Genomic DNA, 19,018 nt, shown 5'->3' on the forward strand with positions numbered 1-19,018 from the left:
GGGACAGCGGCATCTCCCCAGCAGCGCTGATGCGCACGCGCCCGATGCCCTACCTCGCGCCTGCGCACTGGGGATCTCCCATCCTCACCCCATCAGGCTGCTCTCCTTCCGTGTCGGCGGCCTCTGTCGACGAGTGACGTCACCGCGTCCTATGACGCGGTGGCGTCGGCCGCCGCCCAGGCCGAGGAGCTACAGTGGGCGGCTATTACGAATGCAACTGCATACAGCTGATGTCTCCTCCGGACATTACGCTCCGGTTGGTCTGACAATCAGCTGTATTGCAGCCACCTAAGTCTACCCCGCCCTGCAGGCTAATGATTGGCCTGCAAGTATCACACCCTACACCAAATAGAATACTTAGTATTGGCCTCACACACACTCTTCTCTGCTACACAGCCGAGAGGAGAATTCCTTCCCTGCAGGAGTTGTTTACATTGAAACATCAGAGACCAGGTATGTCAATCCTAACTGTGATTGTCACAAACATGTCTCAGTGTTTTATACACTGTGCTGTGAAAGGACACTTAATGTTAAGGCTCTATTAGCCCTATATCTTTAATATGGGATACATATCTCTCAAAACAACCCCCTCTTCCTTGTCTCTGACTCTGCAGGTGTGTTTGTAGTCCGCTCAGCAGTGGTGGCTCTTGTGAGCCCTGGCTTGCCGTCCCTGTAGGGATTTCTGTCAAGGCCAGAATCTGCAAATCTCCCCATACTCTCCTTCCTGGTCTCCATTCTTCAAATCATATCCAGTATTTGGATCCTTAACTAATTGATGTAATCTTTCGAACCCTAGGAAGTGGGAGTCCTTCTCGTGGTATACCTGTGTACAGTATATATGATGAAGAGTCATATGCTTCGTGAGTACTTCTGTATAGATATGTTCGCTCAATCTGCGATTTTGCTCTGTCCTCATGTCTTGTCTGTATTTCAAACAGTCTCTCATACTCTCAGACATAATGGTCTTATACCCTATGTTGGTGCTAAATACAGTGACTGATTTATACCTATATACATATATATCCCTTTTTATTCTTTCTAGAAAAATATCATCACTGCTTCCCCGAAACTCCTGAAGAAGGAAATACACTATATAGAGGGGATAGAACCCCTTTATTTTCCGAAACATGTAGAGTATCATGTGCTGCCGTATGTTCACCCCAGCAGGTCATCTTTGAATTTACTGGGATAGTATACCAAAGCATGTTAGCAGTTTGATTACCATTGTTCTTTGTCTCTTCCGCTCATGCGATTTTATATTATAGATCTGTGTGTATATTTTTCTACTTAATTTTCTACTTAATAAACTTTTGTTATAAAACTTTCAACATTAATTGTGTATTTCACGCTTGCACCATCCATCCACTGCCCGGTGATACACTGCCCATATTATGCCCCTTGGGGCACACTTCCTTTTTTGGTAACCACCTCAATACAGGGCACTTAAACCCCCTTCCTGCCCAGACCAATTTTCAGCTTTTGGGGGACTCACACTTTTAATGACAATTACTCAGTCATGCAACACTGTACACAAATTAAATTTGTGTCCTTTTTTTCACATAAATAGAGCTTTCTTTTGGCGGTATTTAATTACTAATGGGTTTTTTTATTTTTTGTGCTATAAATAAAAAAAGACCGTAAATTTTGTGAAAAATTGCCTTTTTCTTTGTTTTTGTCATAAAATTTAGCAAATTAGTAATTTTTCTTCATCAATTTTGGCCAAAATTTATACTGCTATATATCTTTGGTAAAAATAACCCAAATTATTGTATGGGGGAGTGAAATGCTCGATAACAACCTGTAGGGTGGCTAAGAAACAATCATGTATACACAACCATATTTCAAAGTGACATTGCAGAGGGATGGATAAAAAATAACATGAGGTATCTTAGTATGCTACGTATACAGCTCCACGCAAAAATATTGTTCATTGGGGTTGAAACCAAAAGAGGGGGCGTGTAAGGTGGCTAAGAAGCAGACATGCATACACAACCGTGATTTTAAAGTGACATTGCAGAAGGGTAGATAAATAATAATACAGGGTATCTTAATAAGCTAAGTCTACAGCTCCACACAAAAATACTGTTCATTGGGGTTAGAACCAAAAAGGGGGGGGCGTCAAAGTCCCTATAAAGGGATATGTATAAATGAATGAACAATGTTAATTGGAGGACGGATGGAGCACTCCCAAAAAAGTCCCACAAAAATCTGGACGTAAGCCGTCTTCCTATGGGATGATTACAGATCCTTAAGTGCGGGAAGGTTCTTGGCTCATGTGGATGGTCCCAACATCGAGAAAGAGAAGACAAAAGAATGCCCTTACCGGATCTGGTGGACTCACAGGCCGTTGGCGGTGAGTCAATCGGGCTTGTACCGTCAAGCGGTATGGAGTGGAGATCTATGTGAAGACTGGTGCGGAGTCTTGTCAGACGTTCTCGGATGGTGTGCCAGGATGGGATCCAGGGCCCCCAGGATTTGGTTGCGGTCGCCGAATGACCGTTTCCTCAAAAGCCAGCCACGTGAGCCAGTAGGCAAAGAAAGGAAAAAGAAAAAAACTTCCACATAGTGTGAATCCTTACTGGTAAAAAGCGTTGCAGCACTTTATTAGGGAGTATACTTCCAAAAGTTTACAAATGGGGGCGGTAAAAACTCGGCTCAGAGTAAAACTTGCATCAAACAGCATAAAAGTGGTATAAAATAGCGCAGTGGATAGTGGTGGGGTGTAATCATAGGAACCCGACGCGTTTCGCCTCCATAGGCTTCTGCTGGGGTACCCCAGCAGAAGCCTATGGAGGCGAAACGCGTCGGATTCCTATGATTACACCCCACCACTATCCACTGCGCTATTTTATACCACTTTTATGCTGTTTGATGCAAGTTTTACTCTGAGCCGAGTTTTTACCGCCCCCATTTGTAAACTTTTGGAAGTATACTCCCTAATAAAGTGCTGCAACGCTTTTTACCAGTAAGGATTCACACTATGTGGAAGTTTTTTTCTTTTTCCTTTCTTTGCCTACTGGCTCACGTGGCTGGCTTTTGAGGAAACGGTCATTCGGCGACCGCAACCAAATCCTGGGGGCCCTGGATCCCATCCTGGCACACCATCCGAGAACGTCTGACGAGACTCCGCACCAGTCTTTACATAGATCTCCACTCCATACCGCTTGACGGTACAAGCCCGATTGACTCACCGCCAACGGCCTGTGAGTCCACCAGATCCGGTAAGGGCATTCTTTTGTCTTCTCTTTCTCGATGTTGGGACCATCCACATGAGCCAAGAACCTTCCCGCACTTAAGGATCTGTAATCATCCCATAGGAAGACGGCTTACGTCCAGATTTTTGTGGGACTTTTTTGGGAGTGCTCCATCCGTCCTCCAATTAACATTGTTCATTCATTTATACATATCCCTTTATAGGGACTTTGACGCCCCCCCCTTTTTGGTTCTAACCCCAATGAACAGTATTTTTGTGTGGAGCTGTAGACTTAGCTTATTAAGATACCCTGTATTATTATTTATCTACCCTTCTGCAATGTCACTTTAAAATCACGGTTGTGTATGCATGTCTGCTTCTTAGCCACCTTACACGCCCCCTCTTTTGGTTTCAACCCCAATGAACAATATTTTTGCGTGGAGCTGTATACTTAGCATACTAAGATACCTCATGTTATTTTTTATCCATCCCTCTGCAATGTCACTTTGAAATATGGTTGTGTATACATGATTGTTTCTTAGCCACCCTACAGGTTGTTATCGAGCATTTCACTCCCCCACACACCCAAGCTTTTCTATCCTTACTTCATTTATTTTCTATACACCCTTTTGGATGTCCCCTGAAAACAAACAATTGCTTTTGGTTCCACAAATCCACACTGTAATTGTTATTTGTTCTCTTTAATGATTACCATTACCTAACTAGTAATCTCTATATCACCGTTCACTAGCGCCACACTTTTTATCTTTACTCCTACTTGCAACGGTCAAATTGCTGTGTTGGCTGCTTTACAAGAGTTGGCGCAATTTCTACACCTTTTTTTTTCCAAATTATTGTATATTATTTGGTCTTTGTGAAAGTTATAGAGTCTACAAACTATGGTGCCAATCACTGAAAATTGAAAACATCTGATCAGGCCTTCAGTACATCAGGTGAATCTCATTTCTTGAGGTACTAACAAGTCAGAAAAGTACAAATACCCCCCAAATTACCCCTTTTTAGAAAGTAGACATTCCAAGGTATTAAGTAAGTAGCATGGTGAGTTTTTTTTTTCCACAATTCTTTGCAAAAGGAAGTTTTTTTGTTTTGTTTTTAATTGTCATATTAACTGGTTATTTCTCTCACAGAGCATATGCATACAACAAATTATACCTCAAAATACATTCTGCTACTTCTCCTGAGTATAGGGATACCACATGTGTCTGACTTTTACACAGCCTAGCCACATACAAAGGCCCAACATTGAAGTAGCACCATCAGGCGATCTACGAGCATAAATTGCACATCTCATTTCTCAACCACCTATTACACCTTTGAAGGCCCTGGAGCACCAGGACAATGGAATTGCCCACAAAATGACCCCATTTTGGAAAGCAAACACCTCAATGTTTAATCTATGAGGCATAATGAGTCTTTTGGATGGTTATTTTTTTCCAGAAGTTTTTGGAAAATGTGGAGAAAAAATGAAAACGCATTTTTTTTACACAAAGTTGTCCATTTATAAGATATTTCCAACACATAGCAAATACATAGCAAAAATTACACCCCAAAATACATTCTGCTACTCCTCCTGAGTATGGCGATACCACATGTGTGGGACTTTTACACAGCCTGGCTACATACAAAGGCCCAACATTGAAGTAGCACCATTAGGCGATCTACGAGCATAAATTGCACATCTCATTTCTCAACCACCTATTACAATTTTAAAGGCTCTGGAGCACCAGGACAATGGAATTTCCCACAAAATGACCCCATTTTGGAAAGCAAACACCCAAACGTATAATCTATGAGGCACAATGAGTCTTCTGAACGGTTATTTTTTTTCCAGAAGTTTTTGGAAAATGTGGAAAAAAAAATGAAAACGCATTTTTTTTTTTACACAAAGTTGTCCATTTATAAGATATTTCCAACACATAGCAAATACATTGCAAAAATGATATGCATAAATACATTCTGCTACTCCTCCTAAGTATGGCAATACCACATGTGTAGGACTTTTACACAGCCTGGCCACATAATCTATGAGAAATAATGAGTCTTTTGACTCAAAAGTCTTTGAGTTTTTGGAAAATGTGGAAAAAAGTAAAAACGCATTTTTTTTTTTTACACAAAGTTGTCCATTTATAAGATATTTCCAACACATAGCAAAAATGACACCCCAAAATACATTCTGCTACTCCTCCTGAGTATGGGGATACTGGGGATACCGCATGTGTGAGACTTTTACACAGCTTGGCCACATACAGAGGCCCAACATCCAAGTAGCACCATCAGGCATTCTAGGAGCATACATTACATAGATAATTTCCTGGCAACCTATCATTTTTTAAGGCCCTTCATATTTCTAAAACATAGCATGTACATACCAAGAATTACAATCCAAAATAAATTCTATTGCGGAAAGGGTAAAAAAAAAAAAAGTATTACCTGTGCTTTTAGTAGTGTCTACAGAAGAGAGCACTGGTCCAGGCAGCAGTCAGGGATGTGCTTAGCGATAGCAATAGTAATTATCCAGGCAGCAGGCAGGAATATTGTCTATCGTCAGCACAAGGATATTATCAGCACAGCTAAAGCATTTGTCCATAGAAATTGTCTAGGCAGAGACAGCCACCACAGCCATAATATTGGTCCTGGTACACTGTTACCTGCAGACACTCATTATTGTACCGCTCTCCAGCCCTTCATAAACATAATGCCTCTTGCTACAGCTAATTATTTGCATAGTCCAGGTAGCAGGCAGAGGTGTGGTCCGTTCATGCGGCAGGCAAAAGCATGATGGCAGTAAGTCAGCAGCAGGCTGAGGGGCTCAATCGGGTAAGACCTGTGCACAGGGGCACAGGGGTAGAGGCTTCGACCCACCCAAATCTCTATGAAGTCTCCGGACTCCAGACCCTAGTCCGGACATTACAAAACCCGGAGAAAACAAAAAAAATTGTTTTCTCCATCTGGAAAAACTATTCTGGAACCCCTCACATATGTGAGACCCCTGTGTACTACAGTAGCAGGGCAACAGATCAGTCCAAGTGGTAGGCAAAAGCATAGTCCATAAAACAGGCAGGAGTCAGTTCACGTGCAAGCAGTCCAAGCGGTAGGCAGAAGCATAGTCACAAAACAGGCCAGGGTCAGTTCACGTGGAAGCAGTCCAAATGGTAGGCAGAGGCATAGTCACAAAACAGGCCAGGGTCAGTTTATGTGCAAGCAGTCCAAACGGTGGGCAGAGGCATAGTCACAAAACGGGCCAGGGTCAGTTCATGTGGAAGCAGTCCAAACGGTAGGCAGAGTCAAAAAGCAGGCCAGGGTCAGTTCACGTAGAAGGCAGTGGCATGGTTATTTGGGGAAGCATGGAAAATGGTCAGCACAGATGATGAAAATGGGGAAAATATGGGCTAATATTTTAGGGATGTATGATAAAGTTCAAAGCATTCACCAATGCAAAGGCCAGGCTGGGAGGGACACTGGGGACAATGGAAGCTGGTATCTTTTCGAAATCCTCTTCTGCTGCACACGCGACATCTTTTTTGCCGTCTTCGGCCTGCTTCCGATGGTGGAATGTTGTACGGGAAGTGGCGTTCATGAATTTGGCTAACAGCATCAGAGCGAAGGTCTTCTGGGGGGGGGTCTTTGTTGATAGATGAGGGACGTGACTACTACTTCTATGAATTTTATGAAGGGGCGGGGCTTTCTGTGATTTTGTGTAGACTATGTAGGAATTATAAACAGCCAGATGGATGAGATAAATTGCTACCTTCTTGTACCAGAATCGGGACCTCCTTATTGACAAATAGGGCTGAATCATTTGATCATTGAAATCCACCCCCCCCCCCATGTAGAGATTATAATCTTGGACACATGTCGTTTTTTTAATGGAACCTTGTCTTCGCTGAACTACAACTATAGTGTCATCGTGAATAGTGGACATCATGTGCACGTTCCTGTCATCCTTTCACCTCAATACCAGCACTTCATTGCATCTCAGTGTTGCTTTTTCCCCCCTTTGCAGCTTTTTGTTTACTATGGATTGTGGGAAGCCCTTCCTATTTTTTCTTGAGGTTCCGCAGGGCAGGGTTTTTTCGATATATAGGTGTCTGAAAAGGGGCAGGCTGGTATAAAAGTTGTCAAGGTATATATGATATCCTTTTTTCAGAAGTGGGTAAGCCAGGTCCCATACGATTTTTCCAGTTGTGCCCATGTAGGCCGGGCATTCAGGGGGCTGGAGCTGGGAATCTCTTCCTTCATATATGTGGAACTCATACAGATATCCCGTGGCTCTCTCACAGAGCTTGTAAAATTTTACTCCGGATTTGGCCTTTTTGCTAGGAATATATTGTTTTATTCCTAGCCGGCCTGAAAATGGTACCAGGGACTCATCCACACATATATGCTTCTCGGGGACATAGAGTTCTGCAAATCGTTGGGAAAATAAATTTATCAGTGGGCGAATCTTATATAACTTATCGGAATTTGGATGATTGCAGGGAGGGCACTGGGCGTTGTCGTTAAAATGAAAGAATCTCATATCGAGACCTGGGCATTGCGGCAGAATACATGGGTATATGGTGGATGGGGTTGGCGGACCAATAGGTATGTCCTTCATTTTTTTTTGTAAGCCCCATGTTTAGGGTGAAGCCCAAAAACAATTTGAACTCCTCCAAATTCAGATCTCTCCACTCAAATGGACTGATGATTGGGGGTTGTTGGGAATATACTGCTGGGCATACAAATTTGTCTGGTCCAAAATGAATTGCAGCAAAGTGTCGGGCAAAAACAGATGAAAGCAATTGATCTCTGTGAAATTTTGGGTGTTGGCCTGCACACCTGGCTATGCTGTGAAAGGTGAAATAATTGGTTATTCCGGAGTTGGAAGGCAGCCATGTTGTGTTGGCAAGACCATCTGGCACGTATGTAGCGGCCCTGGCTCTTGGGGGACGTGACACTCCAGTAGTTGGGGGAGTTGAATTTCCTGTGCTGGTACTGGGCCTGGTGTGATGTGGTGTGTGGTGTGATGTGGCAGCACTGGTACTGGGCCTGGGCATTTGTTTGCGGGGCCTATCGCTGGTGGCAGCACTGGTACTGGGCCTTTGTTCCTGGGGCCTATTGCTGGTGGCAGCGCTGGTACTGGGCCTTTGTTCCTGGGGCCTATTGCTGGTGGTAGCGCTGGTACTGGGCCTGGGAATATAATCCTGGTTGCTGTGGTCACTGATGGGTGACAGGCGATGGTCACTGATGGGTGACAGGCTACGGACCATGACGGGTGATGGTCACAGATGGTTGACAGGCGATGGTCACTGAGGGGTGATGGGTGACAGGCCACGATCACTAATGGGTGACGGGTGCACCGCTGATGGTCACTGATGGATAATGGGTGACAGGGCAAGGTCACTGATGGGTGACGGGTGCACCGCTGATGGTCACTGATGGGTGACAGGACACAGTCACTGATAGGTGACGGGTGACAGGGCATGGTGACTGATGGGTGACAGGCGATGGTCACTGATGGGTGACAGGCCACGGACGGTGACGGGTGATGGTCACAGATGGTTGACAGGTGACGGTCACTGATGGGTGACGGGTGCACTGCTGACGGTCACTGGGTGATGGGTGACAGGGCACGGTCACTGATGGGTGACGGGTGCACCGCTGATGGTCACTGATGGGTGACGGGTGACAAGGCACGGTCACTGATGGGTGACAGGTGACAGGGCACGGTCACTGATGGGTGACAGGTGACAGGGCACGGTCACTGATGGGTGACGGGTGCACCGCTGATGGTCACTGATGGGTGACAAGGCACGGTCACTGATGGGTGACGGGTGACAGGGCATGGTCACTGATGGGTGACAGGTGACAGGGCACGGTCACTGATGGGTGACGGGTGCACCGCTGATGGTCACTGATGGGTGACGGGTGACAAGGCACGGTCACTGATGGGTGACGGGTGACAGGGCAAGGTCACTGATGGGTGACGGGTGCACCGCTGATGGTCACTGATGGGTGACGGGTGACAGGGCACGGTCACTGATGGGTGACGGGTGACAGGGCACGGTCACTGATGGGTGACGGTTGCACTGCTGATGGTCATTGATGGCAATCTCTTATGTGACAGGTGCACTTTTATGGGGTGACTGTTGGGTGACAGATGACAATTGAGGGGGCGATGGGACAGGTGTGGTGTTGGTGCAGACACTACTAAACACAGATCTGTAACTCACTGCTCCTAGCTCTTCTCTCCTCACACTGGAAACAGTGTGTGAGGAGAGAAGAGCTGGTAACAGCTAGTTACCGCTCTGTGTTTACATTTAGTGATCGGCTGTGAATGGATCACAGCCAATCACGTGGTACACAGCCCTGACCGATGGCTGTTTACTATAGTCAATGACGAGCAGTGTTCCCGGGAACACACCACCACGATCGCGCGCATGCGCCGTGCAATGCGGGGAGTTACCATTCGTGATCGGCCGTGACTTCATCACGGCCGATCACGTGGTAAACAGCCATGCCCAGTGGCTGTTCACCCCTGTCGGTGACGAGCGGTATCTCGGTGACATGCCGCCACCAACAGTACAGGGCTGCGCGCACACGATCGCGCGCATGCCCTGTTTAAACGGGCTCACGTCATATGACGTCCGCCCAGAACTAGAGCCTTACCGTCCCATCATCATAAGACAGTGGGCGGTAGGCTAGTGGTTAAAGATAATCGGATTTTAAACTGTGTGAAAAAAATATTTCTACACTGAAATATATTTAAAAGTCTGAGAAAAGATAAATTCCGTGTCTCTGTACAACTCATGCCACGTACACACGAGCGGACTTCTCGTTGGACTGAACTGCGAAGGACTTTTCAATGGAGTTCCGATGGAGTTCCGACTAAACGGATTTGCCTACACACGATCCCACTAAAGTCCGATCGTTTCAAACGTGATGACGTACGACCGGACTAGAAAAGGAAGTTTAATCGGCAGTAGCCAATAGCTGCCCTTGCGTCGTTTTTGGTCAGTCGGACTAGCATACAGGCAAACGTTTTTTTCAATAGGGATTGAGTCCGTCGGAAAGATTTGAAACATGTTCTATTTCTAAGGTCCATCAGATTTTTCGTCAGAAAAGGTCCGATGAAGCCCACACATGATAGAAATATCCGACAGATTCATACGGTCGGACCTTTTCTGCCGGAAAGTCCGGTCGTGTGTACGCGTCATAAGGACCAGCACAACTGAGCATGCTCAGACCTGCAAACTACTCTCATTTTAATTCCCATGGCTTTTTTACAGGGCGCTATAGTAAATACCAAAATTAGCGCTGGCCAAAATGCGTTTTTGAGAGTGAAAATCGGCACTATTTAGTCCAATGCAAGTTTCAGCCATTGATTCTAATGGTACAATTGTAACTTCCCCAAATAAATACTTATAATGTTCAGATGAAATGTATCTTTCTCTGAAATAAATTTTCCTTGCAACAATGTTAATTCTACTATTTTGTTTTTAAGAATGCTAGAATGTGGAATGTTTTGATGTTTTGGTAAAATATATCTTTCTCTGTCACTTTCAGTTGTTACTCTCCAACTCACAAAAATCTTTACCCAAACTCACACAGGTGTCTTCCACATAATCATAATTTGAGCCCAAAAAATGTGATATGTGTACCAACATCAGAAATCAAAATGTCTTTCCCAAAAATTAGAGGGTAACATCACTATTTTACACTCACCCACCACATATCACAGAATAAATCAAGAAGAATAACTTTTGAGTGATGTAATTCCACCACCTACAGTATCTCACAAAAGTGAGTACACCCCTCACATTTTTGTAAATATTTTATTATAGCTTTTCATGTGACAACACTGAAGAAATGACACTTTGCTACAATGTAAAGTAGTGAGTGTACAGCTTGTAGAACAGTGTACATTTCCTGTCCCCTCAAAATAACTCAACACACAGCGATTAATGTCTACACCGCTGGCAACAAAAGTGAGTACACCCCTAAGTGAAAATGTCCAAATTGAGCCCAAAGTGTCAATATTTTGTGTGGCCACCATTATTTTCCAGCACTGCCTTAACCCTCTTGGGCATGGAGTTCACCAGAGCTTCACAGGTTGCCACTGGAGTCCTCTTCCACTCCTCCATGACAACATCACGGAGCTGGTGGATGTTAGAGACCTTGCGCTCCTCCACCTTCCATTTGAAGATGCCCCACAGATGCTCAATAGGGTTAAGGTCTGGAGACATGCTTGGCCAGTCCATCACCTTTACCCTCAGCTTCTTTAGCAAGGCAGTGTTCATCTTGGAGGTGTGTTTGGGGTCGTTATCATGTTGGAATACTGCCCTGCAGCCCAGTCTCCGAAGGGAGGGGATCATGCTCTGCTTCAGTATGTCACAGTACATGTTGGCATTCATGGTTCCCTCAATGAACTGTAGCTCCCCAGTGTCAGCAGCACTCATGCAGCCCCAGACCATGACACTCCCACCACCATGCTTGACTGTAGGCGAGACACACTTGTCTTTGTACTCCTCACCTGGTTGCCGCCACACAAGCTTGACATCATCTGAACTGAATAATTTTATCTTGGTCTCATCAGACCACAGGACAAGGTTCCAGTAATCCATGTGCTTAGTCTGCTTGTCTTCAGCAAACCGTTTGCGGGCATTCTTGTGCATCATCTTTAGAAGAGGCTTACTTCTGGGGCGACAGCCATGCAGACCAATTTAATGCAGTGTGTGGAGTATAATCTGAGCACTGGCAGGCTGACCCCCCCACCCATTCAACCCCTGCAGCCATGCTGGCAGCAGTCATACGTCTTTTTCTCAAAGACAACCTCTGGATATGAAGCTGAGCACGTGCACTCAACTTCTTTGGTCGACCATGGTGAGGCCTGTTCTGAGTGGAACCTGTCCTGTTAAACCGATGTATGGTCTTGGCCACCGTGCTGCAGCTCAGTTTCAGGGTCTTGGCAGTCCTCTTATAGCCTAGGCCATCTTTATGTAGAGCAACACTTTTTTTCTGCAGATCCTCAGAGAGTTCTTTGCCATGAGGTGCCATGTTGAACTTCCAGTGACCAGTATGAGAGAGTGAGAGCGATAACACCAAATTTAACACACCTGCTCCCCATTCTCACCTTGTAATGCCCCGTACACACGGTCGGACATTGATCGGACATTCCAACAACAAAATCCTAGGATTTTTTCCAACGGATGTTGGCTCAAACTTGTCTTGCATACACACGGTCACACAAAGTTGTCGGAAAATCCGATCTCTGAACGCAGTGACGTAAAACACGTACGTCGGGACTATAAACGGGGCAGTAGCCAATAGCTTTCATCTCTTTATTTATTCTGAGCATGCGTGGCACTCTGTGCGTCGGATTTGTGTACACACGATCGGAAATTCCGACAACGGATTTTGTTGTCGGAAAATTTTATAGCCTGCTCTCAAACTTTGTGTTTCGGAAAATCCGATGGAAAATGTGTGATGGAGCCTACACACAGTTGGAATTTCCGACAAGGTCCTATCACACATTTTCCGTCGGAAAATCCGACCGTGTGTACAGGGCATAACACTAACGAGTCACATGACATGGGGGAGGGAAAATGGCTAATTGGGCTCAATTTGGATATTTTCACTTAGGGGTGTACTCACTTTTGTTGCCAGTGGTTTAGACATTAATGGTTGTATGTTTAGTTATTTTGAGGGGACTGCAAATTCACACTGTTATACAATCTGTACACTCGCTACTTTACATTGTAGCAAAGTGACATTTCTTCAGTGTTGTCACATGAACAGATACAATAAAATATTTACAAAAATGTGAGGGGTGTACTCACTTTTGTGAGATACTGTATATGTCCAAAGAAATGCAGTATAAGTGTATTTCTGTGTAGGAGGTTTCCACGTGTGGTGGCTCCATGACCTAGAAGTTAGCACTTCTGCTTAGCATCTCTGAGGGTCTGTGTTCAAATCCCAAGTATGCCACTTCATGTAGAGAAGTTGTCTCATCTCCCTATGTTGTTAAACATAACTCCTGACTCAGGTCCTAAAGCTATGTCTAAATGTAGTATTTATGCATAGGAGGGTTCCACCACCATTGTAAATCTTTCCAGATACACTATCTAGCCAAAAGCATTGGGACACCTGCCTTTACACACACATGAACTTTAATGGCAGCCCAGTCTTAGTCCGTAGGGTTAAAATTTGATTTGGCCCACCCTTTACAGCTTCTGGGAAGGCTGGGAAGGCTGGGAAGGTTGGGAAGGCTGTCCACAAGGTTTAGCGTGTCTATGGGAATGTTTGACCATTCTTCCAGAAGCCCTTTTGTGAGACCAGGCACTGGTGTTGGAGGAGAAGGCCTGGCTCGCAGTCTCTGCTGTAATTCAGCCAAAAGGTGTTCTGTCAGGTTGAGGTCAGTGAAGTTCTTCCACCCCAAACTCCCTCATCCATGTCTTTATGGACCTTGCTTTGTGCACTGGTGTGCAGTCATGTTTGAATACGAAGAGGACATCCCCAAACTGTTCACACAAAGTTGGGAGCATGAAATTGTCCAAAATGTCTTGGTATGCTGAAGCCTTAAGAGTTCTCTTCACTGGAACTAAGAGGCCAAGCCCAACCCCTGAAAAACAACCCCACATCATAATTCCCCTACACCAAATTATTTGGACCAGTGCACAAAGCAAGGTCCATAAAGACATGGATGAGTGAGCTTGGGGTGGAGTAACTTGACTGGCCTGCACAGAGTCCTGACCTCAACACAAAAGAACATCTTGGGGATGAATTAGAGCAGAGACTGTAAGCCAGACCTTCTCATCCAACATCAGTGCCTGACCTCACAAATGCACTTCTGGAAGAATGGTCAAACATTCCCATAGACACACTCTTAAACCTTGTGGACAGCCTTCCCAGAAGAGTTGAAGCTGTTATAGGTTCAAAGGGTGGGCCAAATCAATTTTGACCCCTACGGACTAAGACTGGGATGCGGGGGGGTGTGGCTTGGCTAAGCATGGAGTAGAACGTGTGAGAACTGAGCTCCTACTGTTACTCCTGTTTCCAACAGACCCTGCACTTCGGCATCATCCTGACCCAGCCTTCCCCTGGGGACCCTCCACACTACTACCCGGCCCCATGAGCTTTCGACCAGGCGAAGGCCCGAACGGAACAGCACTCTCCCAACCGGCCGCGGCCTCCAGGAAAGACCACTGCTTCGGCCTAGTCTCGGGAGCCAGCGGCCATCTTGGTCCACCCGGGCCCTCTCGGCTCTGCGCAACGGCCTTCCTGACTCCCCGCTAGCCCCCCAACCTGCTCCGACGGTGGGCGTGTTTGTCTGCTGATGCCCGCAGCCCTCCTGGGGGCATCTCTGTGTACCATCCTGCGGGCAATCCCCAGGTCCACTGGGTAAGTGACGGCCATTTTGCTACACCCCAGCAGCCACCTCCAGCCTCCTAGCCTCTCTTCTTCTTGTTCTGGGCCCCACTCAACCACCACAGCACCCTAGCCTACCAGACAACTCCCTCCATCTGAGGCTATAGAGGGTATCCAGGGATGTGGCCAATGACCGGGATATGAGGGGTGCCTGAGCTCTGTCCACGCCGCACACATCCTTAAGTGAACCCACACACCTGATCAAGTTCCGGGTGTCCCGTCTGCTTCATTAGATCCTCCAGAACCCGCAGCACGCCAGGGGATGGGAAAATACGGCCCTGTGATGGAGGAAGTGCCGGGATTCATGTCGCCGCCTCCCCAGCAGCAAGATGGCGCCAGCCAGCCTCACAGTCAGAAGCATGGACAGCCCTCCTCTTCTTCCTTCTCAGTGCAGTGACCTCCAGGGAAGGGTGAGTCACAGAAAACCCAAGCCTCCAGCCCTGCTGACCCCCTCCTATTCTCCTCTCCTGATGACACTGACCCCCCTGCAGCTCCACTCCATGATGCAGAGCACACAGAGCCCACCCTGGCACAGATTATGGAGGCTATACAGCACAGCCATGCTTCTCTTACTACACAGATGGACTCCATTAAAATGGATCTCTGTTTTCTGAAACATGATGTTCATACCCTCTGTCACAGAGTGACGAACGCAGAACAACACATAGGGGAATTTGGAAGATGAGATGCGTCCCTTGCAGGGTTCTGTTAGGTTGAGGCGCAACAATTTACACTTCTTGGGGTTCCTGGAGGGCTCAGAGGGTAGAGACCTAGAGGCCTTTATGGAGCGCTGGCTGACCACCACATTTAGCGCCTCCACATTCTCACGGCTGTTCGCCATTGAAAGGGAGCATAGAGTTCCCCTACGCCCCCTGCCCTCTGGCGCCCTGCAACGTGCCATCCTCATTAAATTACTACACTTCAGAGACAGGGAAGCTGTTCTCAGAGCTGCCAGAGAAAAAGGCAGAGTATCCTTTAACGGCAATGGTATCACTATCTTTCCTGACTTCTCAGCAGCCACTCAGAAACAAAGGGCTACCTTTCTGGCCAAACAGAGGCTAAGAGAGCTTCATTTACCTTATGGTATGTTTTATCCTGCAAGACTGAGGATCATTTATCAGGGCAAAGCCTACTTCTTCACGGATTCGGGGCCCACTGGGCTATAAGATATGGGTATTTCCAGTGCACTGTGAGAACTGGGCCCCACCAGGGGCGGATCCAGGGGGGCAACGGGGCAATTGCCACCCCCGAGAAATCTGTTGTAGGCTGGGCGGGTGATCTCCGCGGGTGGCTCCGAGAGCGGGCGGCTCCACCGCTGGTGGATAAGAAAGCGGGTGGCTCCGAGGGAGGGCCGGGCAGCTCCGTTTGAGGGCGGGCAGGCAGGTGGGTGAGAGAGCGGATTGGCTGGGCTGCCGGGTGGCAACGTGTGTGGATGGGCAGGTGAGACTGAGCAGGCTAGGTGTTGTGTGTGTGAGGGCGGCTGGCCAATCAGCGAGCCGACTGTCAGGGGAGCAGAGAGATGACATCATCTCTCACCGCCCCCACATCTCTGCAGTAACTTCCGCCCTCACTGTGCAGGTAGCGTGGGCAGCAGGGAGATTACATTATCTCTCTGCTGCCTGTCTCTGGGACAAAGAAACAAGAGACAAGCAAAATACCACCTTACTTGGCACGTGACAATCCACATCTAGTGGCAAGTGACAATCCGCATCTAGTGGCAGATGACGTGGCAAGTGACAGTCCGCATCTAGTGGCAGATGACGTGGCAAGTGACAATCCGCATCTAGTGGCAGATGACGTGGCAAGTGACAATCCGCATCTAGTGGCAGATGACGTGGCAAGTGACAATCCGCAATGTGTGGCATATGACGTGGCAAGTGACAATCCGCATCTAGTGGCAGGTGACATGGCAAGTGACAATCCGCAATGTGTGGCATATGATGTGGCAAGTGACAATCTGCATCTAGTGGCAGGTGACGTGGTAAGTCACAATCCACAAGGTGTGGCAAGTGACAATCCGCATATAGTGACAGCTGACGTAGCAAGTGACAATCCGCAACATGTGGCAGGTGTCAATCTGCATCTGGTGGCAGGCAAGTGACAATCCACAAAATGTGGCAGGCGACGGTGGCAAGTGACACGCTCGGGGTTCCCACTGATTCTGCATTATGGTGAGTTGAATGATTTCATTTTATATTACAATGTATTAATAGAAATAATGTGCTTCAATCATCCTGACACCATAACAACCATGGTGCCGGGACGATTAAAGCACCAACAGCCATTTCCCCGATAAATTGTCCGCAAAAAAAAATATTTTCTGGCAGTGCCCCTCCCGAGACTAGGCTCTGGATCCGCCCCTGGGCCCCACCGATTATATCTCATGCTTATTCATGACTAGATTACGCATAATCTCATGGAATGTTCAGGGGCTTAACTCCAAGGTGAAAAGGTCATTAATATTTGAGTATTTGGCGCGACATAACCCGCATGTGATCCTTCTCCAGGAAACCCATCTGCAAGGCTCCAGGGTCATGGCCCTGAAGAGAGCAAAAATTGCATATGCTATTCACTCCACTTACTCCACATATGCCAGGGGCACGTCTATCCTTATTGCCAAGTCCGCGCCCATCACCATCAAACATATCAAACTAGATCCAAACGGCTGTTATGTAATTGTTGTACTTGAGCTCCTTGGTAAACCATACACGGTAACCACCACCATTCACTAAACAATTCTTTGAGCGGGTGATGGGCTCGATATTGGCGATTGCTGAGGGCCCCCTTTTGATAGCTGGTGAATACAACACGGTGCTTGATAACTCCATTGATAGGTTCCACTGCTCCACAATACCCCCCACACCCCTTTTTTTCTTTCTAACCCAATTCGACCTAGTAGAAGCCTGGAGATGGAAGCATGCGGATAAGAGGGAATATTCATGCCAGTCTGAGTCGCATGGTACATTGTCTCGCATTGATTTATGTTTGGGCAGGCCCGCAAGGCATCTCAGTCCAGATTGGTGGATGCTGAGGGAGATCTTAGGGACGCGTAAGCGGCTTTTTCTGCGTCTCCTACTTCTGAGACACACACTGTCTGGCGGCATAAAGCCAGGGACTTAGACTTGGTACTCTTGGAGTGTACCCAAAAGAAGCTGTTGTATCAAAATCAATGTTTTTTCGAGTTTGGCGACAAAAACAGTCGCCTGCTGGCCTATCTTTCCAGACCAGACTATCAGCCATGCAGCATCCCAAGAATTAAGAACGCTGAGGGTAAAGTAGTGGAACAAAACAATGAGATAGTGGAAGCATTTGTCACAATCTACTCCTCACTATATGCTACTAGAGCTCACTACACCATTGTTAAATTAGACAATTACCTGTCTGATATCACTCTACCAAGGCTTCAGGATCACCAGGCTTCACTGCTTGATGCTCCCCTAACAGCTGAGGAAATAGGGGAGGCAATACAGTCCTTTACAATGAATAAAACACCAGGATTAGATGGATTTCCCATAGAATGGTACATGCAATTCAGAGACTTATTAATCCCTCACTTGCTTAAGGTATACAATTGAGAAACACCTTAAAGATGTGGAATACTCTTCCCCTGACATGACTAGGTAGGATAAATATTTTTAAAATGGTTTTCCTGCCGCGCTTCTTATATATTCTAAGTAACTCACCATTGCTCTGAGGATGGGACAGTTACTGCCCTCTATGTCTGAGGCGCTGATTGTCCTCATTCCTAAACCCCATAAAGATCACCTACTCTGCGAGTCGTATAGGCCGATTTCACTCATCAACACAGGTGTTAAGATTCTGGCCAAGGTGCTCGCCCAGCGATTGAACACAGTCATTACCACTATTATTGGAGCGGACCAGACTGGGTTCATCCCTGGGCGATCAACCTCCATCTATTTATGTAGACTTTTCACCAATATGCAAGCTACTCATGATAGAGTGAGTTCTCGGGCAGTGTTAGCCCTGGATGCCCACAATGCATTTGACTCTGTGGAATGGCCATACCTAATAGAAGTCTTGGAAAAGTTTGGTTTTGGAGACACTTTTATTAGGTGGGTACAGTTGCTGTATCTGAGACCTACTGCCAGGTTGCGAGTGAACGCCTCTGTGTCTGATTCCTTTCCGATAAAGAGAGGCACCAGACAGGGGTGCCCTGCATTGGCGATAGAGCCTCTGGCTGCACTAAGGTCCAGTAGGGAGGTTGTGGGATTGACGATTGGGGGTCTGGCAGAAAAAGTTTCTCTCTATGCCGATGACATGTTAATCTACTTGTTGGGCCCTCAGTCATCTCTCCCGGCCCTGCTGGATATTATTCAGGGGTTTGGTCACTTCTCAGGGTTCCAGGTCAACTGGGACAAATCTATCTTATTTATGATA

The 19,018-nt window shown here is 46.7% G+C and overlaps 1 long non-coding RNA gene across 1 annotated transcript; it reads left to right on the forward strand.

Annotated features, from left to right (window-relative positions):
* Positions 1 to 230: 230 nt before the first annotated feature.
* Positions 231 to 1,378, forward strand: LOC141141409 (uncharacterized). Its single transcript, XR_012244065.1, has 3 exons — positions 231 to 453; positions 615 to 860; positions 1,043 to 1,378. It is a non-coding gene; the product is annotated as an uncharacterized lncRNA (long non-coding RNA).
* The last annotated feature ends 17,640 nt before the right edge of the window (positions 1,379 to 19,018 follow it).

The sequence above is a fragment of the Aquarana catesbeiana genome, linkage group LG04 (genome assembly GCF_042186555.1).
Source record: "Aquarana catesbeiana isolate 2022-GZ linkage group LG04, ASM4218655v1, whole genome shotgun sequence".
Lineage (NCBI taxonomy): Eukaryota > Metazoa > Chordata > Amphibia > Anura > Ranidae > Aquarana > Aquarana catesbeiana.